Source organism: Protomyctophum parallelum (assembly GCF_964188405.1).
Source record: "Protomyctophum parallelum genome assembly, chromosome: 11".
NCBI classification, from domain to species: Eukaryota; Metazoa; Chordata; class Actinopteri; order Myctophiformes; family Myctophidae; genus Protomyctophum; species Protomyctophum parallelum.
Window position 1 is genome coordinate 42,916,469 of NC_139707.1, and position 13,443 is coordinate 42,929,911.

The 13,443-nt window shown below is 43.5% G+C and overlaps 1 pseudogene across 1 annotated transcript in view; it reads right to left on the reverse strand.

The window, feature by feature from the left end:
• The window catches only part of LOC310867018 (phospholipid-transporting ATPase IH-like), a 64,920-nt pseudogene extending 52,802 nt beyond the window's left edge, over nt 1-12,118 (reverse strand). Inside the window, exon 1 of the transcript XR_014571065.1 lies at nt 11,616-12,118. The product of XR_014571065.1 is annotated as a phospholipid-transporting ATPase IH-like (transcript). The remainder of the gene's footprint in view (nt 1-11,615) is intronic.
• Nucleotides 12,119-13,443: the final 1,325 nt, after the last annotated feature.

A 13,443-nucleotide genomic window follows, 5' to 3' on the forward strand; every position in this document is an offset into this window, starting at 1 on the left:
CCATGCAAAGTTAACATCATATCAGGAGCTCTCAGGAGATGTGTACGGTGATTTAAGTGTCATTAATCACCACAGCAATTAGCAACACAGTATGCAACCATAGACAGAGACCGAGTATGAGCGTTCAAAGTAGCCCAGACACACAAAAAAAATACTAGACAATGGAAAGGGAATATACACAGTTCAAATTAACCATTGGGATTTTGTCTTTACCACCTTTTTCCATCGCCACATTACATACTGTAGTATGGTGGTGTGTTCTGCTAAATTACTAAGCAATGAAGCCCATTCGCAACAATATTTCTTTATATAAGCAGACATATATTTCAGAAAGTATACCTATATGTCCTGAAGAAGATCAGGTCACTGTGTGGGGATCCGAGTGGAGACTTTCTTCATCTTGTTTAAATAGAAATACTTCAAAATTAAAATGCATGTTTAGCTCAGCACGTCTCGGTCTGTCTGTACGTCTGTCCGTGTGTAATCCACGTAACTCGAGAACCGCTCGCCCCACCGACTTAAAATGAACGCGCTCACGCGTTCACAGCTGGGATGTGTCTGTGAGTGTAGCTGCTTGACTGAGAGGAGAGTGGAGATTGACTCCAATCAAGATACAGGTTTGGAGGATTTAGCAGGTGTTGGTAAATCATTTAATCAGGCCTAGGCTGGTGATCAATTGGCTCAACACTGGACCAGGGGGTTCCAGGTGAGAAAAAACATCCCCCCCCCCCAAACAATTAATCGATTAATCGTTAATATTGAATTATACTAATCGATTTTCATTTGGACACATTTACACATCCCTAATTTCCAACTTGCATCGTTCCAACTAGTACGCCAGTACCCAACAACGGGCACCGCTGTAGAGGCCCCACGGGCACCGCTCTAGCACTGTACAATGAGTCAATCAGACCACAACCACAAGACGTGTATTATTTTATTACCTTTTCCAACGTTTTCCAAACGGTTGCATAAATCTCTAATCCCGCTGTGCTACAGTACGTGACTACGTGTGTCTTCTCTTCTATCTCCTATTCTATGGTTGACACTTAAAACCGACAACATGCTAATATGCTCCCTTGAAATGTTAATCTGTAATAAAACCTGTGTGTGTGTGTGTGTGTGTGCGTGTGTGCGTGTGTGTGTGTGTGTGTGAGCTATCCTGTATTGGCAAACAAAACCTCATAATCTCAACTCAAGCCACAAACACACACACACAAACACAACAAAAATCACATGTCAAAGCTCACGCAGCCTGACCCGACGGCGAACACAAGGCACCTTTGTCTGTTTTTCTCTTCACCAAGGTTCAATTTTGAACAGGAATATATAGACTAATATACCAAGCTGAGCTGTAAAAGCAAAGACATGACTCACAGTTCTCTAAACCCTAGCAAGCAACACAGTCCTGTGACAAGACAAATTTAGGCTTAAAGGGGCTTTTGGGGCCCACTCAGAACTCCCTCCCTGCACCGTCTCAGATCAGAGGCAAAGCTCAGAACAATATCTCACACCTCATATTCGGAGCCCGTTTACACTAGACTCATTAATCCATACAGTGTACATATAGAGAGCAGACAAGATTAGAAGAGAGGGGAAGGATCAGCCTTTATGAAGTTATGAAAAGAATTTTCATGTCACCCGGTGACAATCATCAGAACGTCATCATCACTGGCCAGATGATGGGCTTTTAGATGAACACATTTAGGCCCGGCGTCGAAAATGTCTTCTTAATCCTGACAGTTTTCTGAAATACCTATATGTTTCTATATCAGTGCTGCTCAATATTTCATGTCAAGGACCCCAAAAATGATATGTAATTGCCCCCCCCGACCCGCATCTGAAAATGTGTTGTTTCAGGGACCCCCCAGAAGCAAATATTTGAGTTAAAAACGTTCGCTCCGAAAGAATATATATTAAAAGATTTGCGCCACATTTTCACGATTTTTCAAAAATAGCAGATCTACAAGCGCTACGAGCTTATAGATCTGCTAAAAGTATAACATAATGCTTGAAAGACCAGAAGGGGTTCCCACCCAGAATGGGTTAAAGGGCATGTTATTGCCCTATAATTAGCCATCACTCGTTTCGACTGTGAACCCAACAAGCACAGCCTCCGCACAACAACGCACCATACTTCTCGTCAAAAATGATGACATCATGCAGTGTTATGAGAGCACCTGCATAGCACGGGTCTGAAGCGTCACATCAGAGCTATTATTACCAGATTATAAAAGGCAAGCAACAGGAGGAGGAACTGAAGTCGGTGGTCACACATACACCAGTGCACCTTCCAAACCATGAAGTTAACATGTACAGTACAGTACAGTACAGTGTACAGTACACATCTGGTCAAAGTACGGGAAGTACATTTACAGATAAGAAATGCATTCCGTTTGATTCTCTTGTACTCGGATTCTCTTGTTGCAATACTGTCCTCTTGACCTGTGCTCTGTCTGTTGAGTTAGCAGAACACACACACATACTGTACTGAGGGATGTCAAAACTGGCCAAAAATGACATGATTCTTTTCTTAACAAACACAGGTTCAAACCGTTTTTAAATACATTTTTTTCACAATATCTCCATAAAAAGGGAGACGTGACTACTTATTTCAACATTATAAACGTATATTTTAAAATATATACCGGTAGTACATACTGTACCTTCGGATTACAAATAAACAAATTAAATAATGTCCTATCTCTGCCATGGTTTGAGCTAGAGTGAGAACTGAGAATGTTGGCGTCTCTCATAGCAAATGCAAATGAATTATTCGTAATGTTTTGTTTCAAGGGAATTAATTAAAGGTCGCGACTCCCGAGTCCTGTCCAAAATATAGGCTCAATGAATGATTGTAGAAAATAAAAGCTTAGTTTTTAAAGGCATAAAGAATATACATTTAAATGCTCCAAAGACAGCTGTGCCGTCATAAATACTGAAGAACAATTATATTATCCTTGACATGAAATGGGAAATAATAATAATAATAAACAAACCCTGTACTGACCAAAATCCGAGGTATTCCCAAAGGGGCTTGCTTTTTAGATTGCTCAGAGTGCAATCACTTTCTCTGCGAGCGAGTTGGGTTGTGTGAACTGAACTCTCTGCATCATTCATCATGATTCGTCATCATTCTCTCATTTCAGCATGACCCACATTTCATGTTCAATCAATCAAAGTGTTGTTTTGTGACTCCTGTCCATCACGCAGTGTCTGCTCAGTGCAGCGGCCAGGCAGTGTTGTTTTTGTCGACTAAAACTATGCCGAAAAATATCCGTCGACTATACCTTTTTTCACTGATGAAAACGAATATGGAAACGAAATTAAAACTAAGCTATGATGGCTAAAGCGCTAAGACTAAATACATTTACAATTTGGTCAACAAATAAAAACTAGACTAAAATGTTAGGAAGTGGACAAGAGATCCAAGTCATTTTACACTTGTTTGCATGCTGAAAATAGCTGATCTACAAGCTCACAACGCGCCGCGTTGCGAGCTTGTGAGCTTGTGAGCTTGTAGCCTCGGAAACCCAGACGTTTTTATTTCCAGGGAGAATTTTTTGTCGTCGCGCAGCTGCGTCTACATTCTCCCGGCGGATCCTGCCGGGAGCTGCCTATGCCATAGAAAGCATAGGTGGACCCCAGGCTAGAGAGCTTGTAGATCGGCTATTTTCAGCAAGTGTAAAATCAGCCATTACAACGGCATCAAGGCCCGCCAAAATACATTTTAGTCGACTAAATCACCTGTAGATTTAGTCAACTAAAACCTTATGATATTTAGTCGACTAAAACTAGACTAACACTAAAACATTTCGGTGACTCAAATGTGACTAAAACTAAATGAAAACTATTCAAGAGACTATGACTAAAACTAAAATAGAAATTTGCTGCCAAAAACAACACTGGTGCAGCGACCAGGCCAACACGACAACAAGACAGCCTGCTGCTTTTCTTTTCTTTTTCTCCACAATCTAATATCATTATAATTGCTTTCACAATCGAATGTCTGTTTCTTTTTACTTTACAATTTGATTATATAATCAAATTGCGAATATTTGTTGACAACCTTCAAACACACTACACACACACAGCATTTATTTGTAATACTATAGCACTGCCAATAATGAAAAGATTTAGGTTTAGGGATAGGAATTATCAATGAATGCATTAATTGATAGTTGATATGTTTTGATAAGCTTATCGATCGATTAACCGGATATTTAAGCAGCGTTTTAAAATATAAAATGTCCCTTAATGTCCAACATAAAAATCTACACTTTGCTGATATACAGAAAGAATACAAAAGGCATATTATATTCCATAATCAAATAGTTATTTGACCATTGACGATACAGGGCCAGGCAATGGCATCTTTGTATGAGAAATAGAATCAAATGGAAAGTGCACTGTTTTGTCTGTCACATCACATGCAAAAGCAGAGACGATTAATTTCATTAGTTATTAACTGTTACGTTTATTTGACGGCGATTAATCGATTAACTATTAACATCCCTATTTAGGTTATTACATAACATACCGTCTTTGCTTCTTACAAATTTGCTAAAATTCATTATTCGCCACCGCTCAATCTACAGTACAATTCCGCGACCCAGACGAACTATGGCTGCCAACAGAATGCAATTTGATCACCCCCATGTTTTCAGTGCCAAGCTGTATTTCCGTTACTGCACAACATGTTGCCTCTTAAAACGAATGCGTCCTTGTCCTGAGAAATGTCATTGTGTAATATTTTTTATTTGAGCGCAAAAGCATTTGCCACACTTGGACATGAATGCACTAGTACAGTACATCAGGCAGAAGTTCAGCACTCTCCCCATATTGAATTCTGGTTCACTATAAGTCAGAGCGGGAACACTCTAGGAATATCTCCATGTCAAAATACCATGATGAACTACTGTCCCACTAACATTATGTAACTTCATGTCTACAAGTCAAGATTAGAAAATACACAAGGACACAGGTGCAGTTAGTTTACATTCACCAACCTATGGCTCATGTCTTCACGACACAACAAGATTGTCACTCAGGCAGCACGTCTCTGCTAGCCATGGATCACGCGACAGTCGTCTGACAGTAGTCATGTTTCAGGCCTATGTCTCCGCTATATACATGTATGTCAGCCTCTAACTAATCTCACAGGTGATTTGTAACCCGCAGCACGGGTGATTTGTAACCCGCAGCACGGGTGATTTGTAACCCGCAGCACGGGTGATTTGTAACCCGCAGCACGGGTGATTTGTAACCCACAGTACAGGTGATTTGTAACCCACAGCACGGGTGATTTGTAACCTGCAGTACAGGTGATTTGTAACCTGCAGTACAGGTGATTTGTAACCCGCAGCACGGGTGATTTGTAACCCGCAGCACGGGTGATTTGTAACACGCAGCACGGGTGATTTGTAACCTGCAGAACAGGTGATTTGTAACCTGCAGTACAGGTGATTTATAACCCGCAGCACAGGTGATTTGTAACCTGCAGTACAGGTGATTTGTAACCTGCAGTACAGGTGATTTGTAACCCGCAGCACGGGTGATTTGTAACCTGCAGTACAGGTGATTTGTAACCTGCAGTACAGGTGATTTGTAACCTGCAGTACAGGTGATTTGTAACCCGCAGCACGGGTGATTTGTAACCTGCAGTACAGGTGATTTGTGACCCGCAGAACGGGTGATTTGTAACCCGCAGCACGGGTGATTTGTGACCTGCAGTACAGGTGATTTGTAACCCGCAGCACGGGTAATTTGTAACCTGCAGTACAGGTGATTTGTGACCCGCAGAACGGGTGATTTGTAACCCGCAGCACGGGTGATTTGTAACCCGCAGCACGGGTGATTTGTGACCTGCAGTACAGGTGATTTGTAACCCGCAGCACGGGTAATTTGTAACCTGCAGTACAGGTGATTTGTAACCCGCAGCACGGGTGATTTGTGACCTGCAGTACAGGTGATTTGTACCCCGCAGCACGGGTGATTTGTAACCCGCAGCACGGGTGATTTGTAACCCGCAGCATGGGTAATTTGTGACCTGCAGTACAGGTGATTTGTACCCCGCAGCACGGGTGATTTGTAACCCGCAGCACAGGTGATTTGTGACCTGCAGTACAGGTCGGACTAACGAGAGGTCTGACTTAAGGGCAGTCCCCGACTCCCCGTCTCCCTAACAGTACTACACTTCGCCAGTCCTTCTGCCTCGTCCTCCAACCGTCCAGTCTTTGGGCATGTCCCAGGCTGGACCACCAGAGAAAGCAAAAAGTTCCCATAGTCTTGCACCGTCGCCCCGGTAACCTGCAGTACAGGTGATTTGTAACCTGCAGTACAGGTGATTTGTAACCTGCAGTACAGGTGATTTGTAACCTGCAGTACAGGTGATTTGTAACCTGCAGTACAGGTGATTTGTAACCCGCAGCACGGGTGATTTGTAACCTGCAGAACAGGTGATTTGTAACCTGCAGTACAGGTGATTTATAACCCGCAGCACGGGTGATTTGTAACCTGCAGTACAGGTGATTTGTAACCTGCAGTACAGGTGATTTGTAACCTGCAGTACAGGTGATTTGTAACCCGCAGCACGGGTGATTTGTAACCTGCAGTACAGGTGATTTGTGACCCGCAGAACGGGTGATTTGTAACCCGCAGCACGGGTGATTTGTAACCCGCAGCACGGGTGATTTGTGACCTGCAGTACAGGTGATTTGTAACCCGCAGCACGGGTGATTTGTAACCTGCAGTACAGGTGATTTGTAACCCGCAGAACGGGTGATTTGTAACCCGCAGCACGGGTGATTTGTAACCCGCAGCACGGGTGATTTGTGACCTGCAGTACAGGTGATTTGTAACCCGCAGCACGGGTGATTTGTGACCTGCAGTACAGGTGATTTGTACCCCGCAGCACGGGTGATTTGTAACCCGCAGCACGGGTGATTTGTAACCCGCAGCATGGGTAATTTGTGACCTGCAGTACAGGTGATTTGTACCCCGCAGCACGGGTGATTTGTAACCCGCAGCACAGGTGATTTGTGACCTGCAGTACAGGTCGGACTAACGAGAGGTCTGACTTAAGGGCAGTCCCCGACTCCCCGTCTCCCTAACAGTACTACACTTCGCCAGTCCTTCTGCCTCGTCCTCCAACCGTCCAGTCTTTGGGCATGTCCCAGGCTGGACCACCAGAGAAAGCAAAAAGTTCCCATAGTCTTGCACCGTCGCCCCGGTGACAAAACGCCCTCCCCAGCCGCTCCCATGGGCCTGGAAGTCCACCCACCGTGGTTTCCGACGGCAGGCGTTCGGTCAGGCAGTGCCAGTCGTCGGTATAGACCACATCGACGAGCAGTGCCTTCCTGTTGATCGTGATCAAGCACGTTACCACAAATTTGCAAAATGCGTCCTAAATCTGCATGTACTGCATATTAACACATTGAGTACGCCGACTGCCTTCAAAATATAGGCTATAGAATACCGGAGGTGTCTGATCGCTTTTACTTTGAAAGCCATGAACCGGAAACACTTTCCTAAAAAAGTTGACTTTACAAAGTGACCTCAACATCCCCGATCATCTTAATATATTGTTTTACGCTCCAAAAAGCGTTCATATTTTGCGGGAGAGACGGATGAGGAGCAGAAAATAAGCGCCAGCATATCGCTCTATTCATCACCACGGAGAGCGCCCTGGATTAGGAGCTACGAGTCATTCTTTCCGTCTCGCTAACGTGGGAGTCAATAATAAGCTAATAGTTGCACTGAGCGTTAGCATACGGCAAGCGAAAAGCGAAATGCCAAAAAAATAAATAGGAAAAATTCTGAATATTAATATCTCGCCCCGCATCGCTGGGATGTCGCTAGGACGTCCTCAGACGTCCTTAGAACTCTACGTTCGGTATCCTATGACGTTCTCAGGCGTCCTACGTGCTGTAAGTGTTAACGCCCGTAGTGTGGACCACGGATGTGGTCGGTGTCACTGGCGTCGCCCACACACACACACACGCGCGCGCACACACACACACACACTCCAATCTAACCTTGTTTCACCATTAAAAAAAACTTGTAAAAATGATTGAATAGGCATTTTACTTCAGAGCTAGAGTTTAATTTGATGCAGCGGCAATGCCATTACCTCACTACCAGCCTATGGGACAAAAACAGTGGACTTATAATAGGCCTATGTACATTATATTGTACTTAGATTCAAGGAATGGAACAGAGTGTGCTCATCCTCAAATGATCAATATGAAGAGATAAAAACACTGAACCACAATAATGTAATGACTGCTATAGACAGAGTTGTCTCACTTCCAGGAAAATAAAATAAAATGCTCTTCCACAAATCTACACCCGAACACAAAATCTCTGCATCATCCGAAACAGATTAGTATTGAGCTTCCGTGTTTCTGTCTATCACAAGCAGAACCCAAGTGGGGGATGGCTATACTGCGATATATGATACATTTGATTTAATGCTTTAACCCAATGGAAGTGTGTAAGTTTGTATGGTAGACAGTCAAATTTAGTGTTGTGTAGTAAACTGGAAAACAAGCTATATATATATATATATATATATATATATATGACTAGTCTGGCTAATACATATACAATTTGCAATTTAGGCATAAATTGATTCTGCTGACTCACTTTGGGCTATAGCTCAGGTGATTGGCAGTGTTATGATGAGCAGATACAAGAAGCATACGCAGCATAACTTCTTTACACAGCACTGCCATTACCAAGTGGACGGAAATAGGTTGTGAGGAGAAAACACTCATTTTGTTTTAGTTATTATATTGTCAAAATTAGATGAGAGAGAGAGATCACAATTTGACCATGGCGCATAAAAAAAAAGTTGGGTGACAACTCAAAAGCTAAATAAATCCGAATGCTTTTTCTCGGAAGTCAAGCTAAGCATAGTTAATGCTGTATTGTAGAATACTAATGGTCCAAGTCCCTTTATGACAACAAAGATAGCACTAATAGACATTATAGGCTACATTAATAATGTTCCCTCCATTTCAATTTCGGGACATTAATGTTCCCAATGCACACCACACCATGTTACCATGGCAAAAATAATGAACGACTGATGTAATAAGGGAAGGATGGACAACGTAATGATAAATGAGGGGAGTGTTCATTGACCAGGTCCCTCTTCCTCTCAAGCCTCACTAGTGGATATGATTTCCCTTGACATTCGTCCCGGTGGAGCATCCGTCATGCACTGGTGTACACCCACTCACCCACTTCCAGCACACAGAAACACACAGATATATACACTCACTCACTCAACACTCACTTAAACTGCTTCTGTAGTTCAAACGTACAAACGTTCGCAGAGAAACACAGATGCTCAGGTACGTGCATACAAGTCTGGTGATTATCTTCACAATATTTACTACTACTCAGGTAGTCAGAAATAGGGACTGGGCAATTAACCAATTCTTGCTCATGCAGGTTCGTTGTACAATAGTGCCGTACAGAAAGAATGAAAATAGCAAGATCTACAAGCACGCAAAGCTTACGCAATCACAATTTTTGTTCATTAGCCAAATGTAAATGAAAATAAAAGCCTGGGTACTGAGGCTATGGTCGTTCATTAATTGTAATCGAGGACACCCACCATAGCCCTATAGTAAGAGACACACTACTACACTAATAATGTATTGGCAGATGTGTTGACAACCCAGTGGTGTGTCCAGTCTGAAGGCTGTCCAGGCCATTACTGGTCCTGTCAAGTGTCAGGCCTGCTTGTGGCTTCTTTCTCTAATCCAACCGCCCACATGGCCAGCTGGTTCCTGTCCTGGCAGGCCACTAATGGCACTGGCCTTTTGAACGGCCCGGGCAGGCCGGTAATATGACTGGAGAGATCAGCATCATCAACGCCGTCATTAAATACAGATAATTTCCTGCTCTGAGACAATCAATTTGTTAGAGATGCTGATTAGCGAGTCTGCTACAGTATGAGGGTGTTGTGTCACTGATTATGTCAACATCTCTGTTGCTCTGTCTCTCATTGAACCCCAACATCCAAATTCCGAGGGAACATTAATATAATAGAGATTTGGTGTAGATGGGAAAAAAGGCAGTCTAAGTAGTACAGACCACAGAGCCAACTCAACTCAGGTCCCATTTACAAGGTCTAGACTAGAGCATTTAAGTGGTTATGGTAAATGGCTAGAGGTGTTTCATGTTTACTGTACATATTTTTCTTTTTGATTTACAACTGTGATGCTTTGCAAGTTTGCATAGTTAGTAGGCCTATTGTATATTCCTCTGTCATTATTTGATTCGATGAATTGAGTACAATGGAAACAACAAGCCATATGCTTTCTTGGGTTGAATTCCTCTTATCAGATCTTGTGTTGAACTGTACTTTCCTGTTCTTTTTTCTGAAAACTGCTAAAGTATTCAATCTTATCAAATGTGTTCGCCAGAACAGTCAAAGAAAGCCCCCCCCTCCATGTCAGGCTACTTCTGCATCTAAATAAACTGATGGGTGTAGTAGTTTATATAAAAACAAAGCAGCTTAATTGGGCCAGCCAAGTTAATTTCTATTCTACACACACCCCACCCGTCACTGCATCTGGATTAACTAGCACATTCCCTATTCAGGTTGCAAACAATGTGTAAAGCCATAGTCAATGAATGACCAGTGGAACAACTCGGATATATAATGTCTATCATGAGAAATTATCAAAAATGTGTAACGGTGCAGAGCCACGTTTATAGGTTAGTAGCCCCTTTCGGGACCCTACGTAAAACTTTTTTGATATTTTGTTTAGTTTTACGTTGGGTCCCTGCTCGCTAGTGTATTTTCGTATGGAAATTCCTAAATGCGGATGTGGAGATTCTCTCTAAAATAGGACCCGCGGCATGTGACGCCATTATTTTCCTTGAGTTATTCTGAATTCGGTAACTTTAAGTAGCTATACATCCCGGTGCGAATATCTCCTGTGGCGCGGAAGCCGTTAAGTATTTTTAATCTTTGTTTGACCGATTTGGTCGCTTTATTTCTTCTTGTTTGTTTACCGTTTATTGTACCGCCTCCCGGTGTGCGGTTGGCTTGTGAGGCTACGTCCCTGCCTCTGATCTGCTGTGTCATAGCTATAGCGCCACTAGCTAGCCAGATAGGCGGTACAATGAGGTGTCAATAAACAAGAAGAATCCAAGCTTCCAAATCGGGCAAACATATATTAAAAATACTTAACGGCTTCCGCGCCACAGGAGATATTCGCACCGGGATGTATAGCTACTTAAAGTTACCGAATTCAGAATAACTCAAGGAAAATAATGGCGTCACATGCCGCGGGGAGGCGTTTTAACATGTAAACATGAGCCAGTAAATGTTTTAATCAGGTGGCATGGACGACGTGGAACAGGACCCAATGCACTGGGTCGAACAAATGTCAGAAACTTCAGTAGCATTTGGGTTCTGCTTGGAGGGCTAATAGGTTAGGTACTTTACTCGGCAGTCGGCATATAATGTACATGACATAAAATGTGTCAGGAAACACGTGCAAAGCTACACAATGTAACCCCCATGAGTTTACATTAGCAAACAACAGTGCATTTCATTGTAACAGTGTTGAATGATGGACGGGCCCCCTTACGAATCTTGTGATGAGATTCCGGAGCACGGTGAAATCCATCCTTCTGACAGCTCCGCGGCCGGCGGCGGCGGCGGCTATTCGGTGCAGACGAAGACGTTCAGGCTCTCTTCGGATCCTGGCTGTAAACACCTAATGTATATCGTTGTTTCACCACCAGCACCCATCGTTCACCACCACCGCTATGTCTCCATACAATCCGAAAGAAGAAGAAGAGGCAGCAGCGGTCCTGCTCCACCAGTCGGCTGTTTTGATTTTCATGGCATCCTATATAGCGCTTTTGCAACAGCCATGCAGCAGCAACGAACTGAGCAGAGAAGAGAGAACCCTCCTCAGCTCAAGCCGCCGGAGAATGTTCCATGTTATTATTTCACGCAACTTTGAAAAGCCTTGTTGAGATCTTCTCCTTTTACGCCTCGGCGCCTATATGCATGAATGTGTTATTCTCGCTAAATATTCCCGGCTTTTAGCTCTGTATGTTAATATTATGTTCCGCTGTGCGTTGACAGAGGTGGCCCTAGTCCTGTACCTCCTCGCTGTAGCAGAGCAATGCGAAATGTTCATTGCATTCATTCGTACGTCAGATGACTATACGATGCGCATGCGTACTGCGGTTTACTCGGTGTATGTACACAGCCTGTGAAAAGAGCCGATCTACAAGCTGTGCGCGCGTGCCCCCCTATGGTGCGTGCGCGTAGCACTACTACTAGCACAGTCTTGGAGAGCCTGGTGAAACGAGGTTAGCACAGTCACACACACACACACACACACGCACGCACACACACACACACACACACACACACACACACACACACACACACACACACACACTGACACACACACACACACACACACACACACACACACAAGCGTGCAGGGAATAAAATGCCACCGTTTGATCTATCTGTGTCTTTTTTGATTGATTGATTGAAATATTTATTAACAGTTTGTAGAATTTACAGTACATTTTAAGCACAAACTCAATACAAAGACTGTCAACTGTGAGTGGACGACCCAATTAAGCATTACACTTGTTTACAACAGGGTCCACATTGTTCAATTCATCAAAACATTTAAAGACATACAAACATTTAGAGACATACAAATAGACATTTCTATGTAGCTAAAGAACAGAACAGGAATTCATCATATGGGAAGCAGAAAAGGGAAAAGATACAATATACAGTGAGGGAAAATGGGGGGGGGGGGGGGGGGGGATTCAGATTTTACAGAGGCCAGTTTCGAATTGCAGCCATCCGTAGGTGCCCTTTGAGAGCGGTTTTGAAGGAGTCAAGGGATTCACATGTCTTAATGACTGTTGGTAGGGCATTCCACATTTTGGTGGCATAGGAGCGAAAAGAATTTAGTCCCTTGTTTGTGCCGAATCTGGGTTGTACATGGTTTGTTGCACTCCCTCTGGTGTTGTGGGTGTGGACTTCGTTTACATTAAGGAAGTATTTAGACAGGTACATGGGTATCTTGGTGGTGTATCAAATCTTGTGGACCAGACCCATTGCAAGATGCTGTACTCTGTTGACGACCCTAAGCCATCCCAGCCTGTCAAAGTGGGGGGTGAGGCCAAGTAGGAGCCTGACCAGTTTGTTTTGGGAGGTCTGGAGCCTTGTTTTGAGGGCCTTTGAGGTGCTGTGGTACCAAGAGGTGGATGCATAGTCAAAGAAACCTTGTACGAGGGCTCCTGTTAAGGTCTTCAAGGTGTTTTTGCTGACCAGTGAGGAGATCCTGTAAAGGAATCTTGTTCTTTGGTTGACTTTTTTGATTACGTTGGTGGCCATTTTATCACCGGAAAGATTTGCCTCCAGGATGGAAGCTG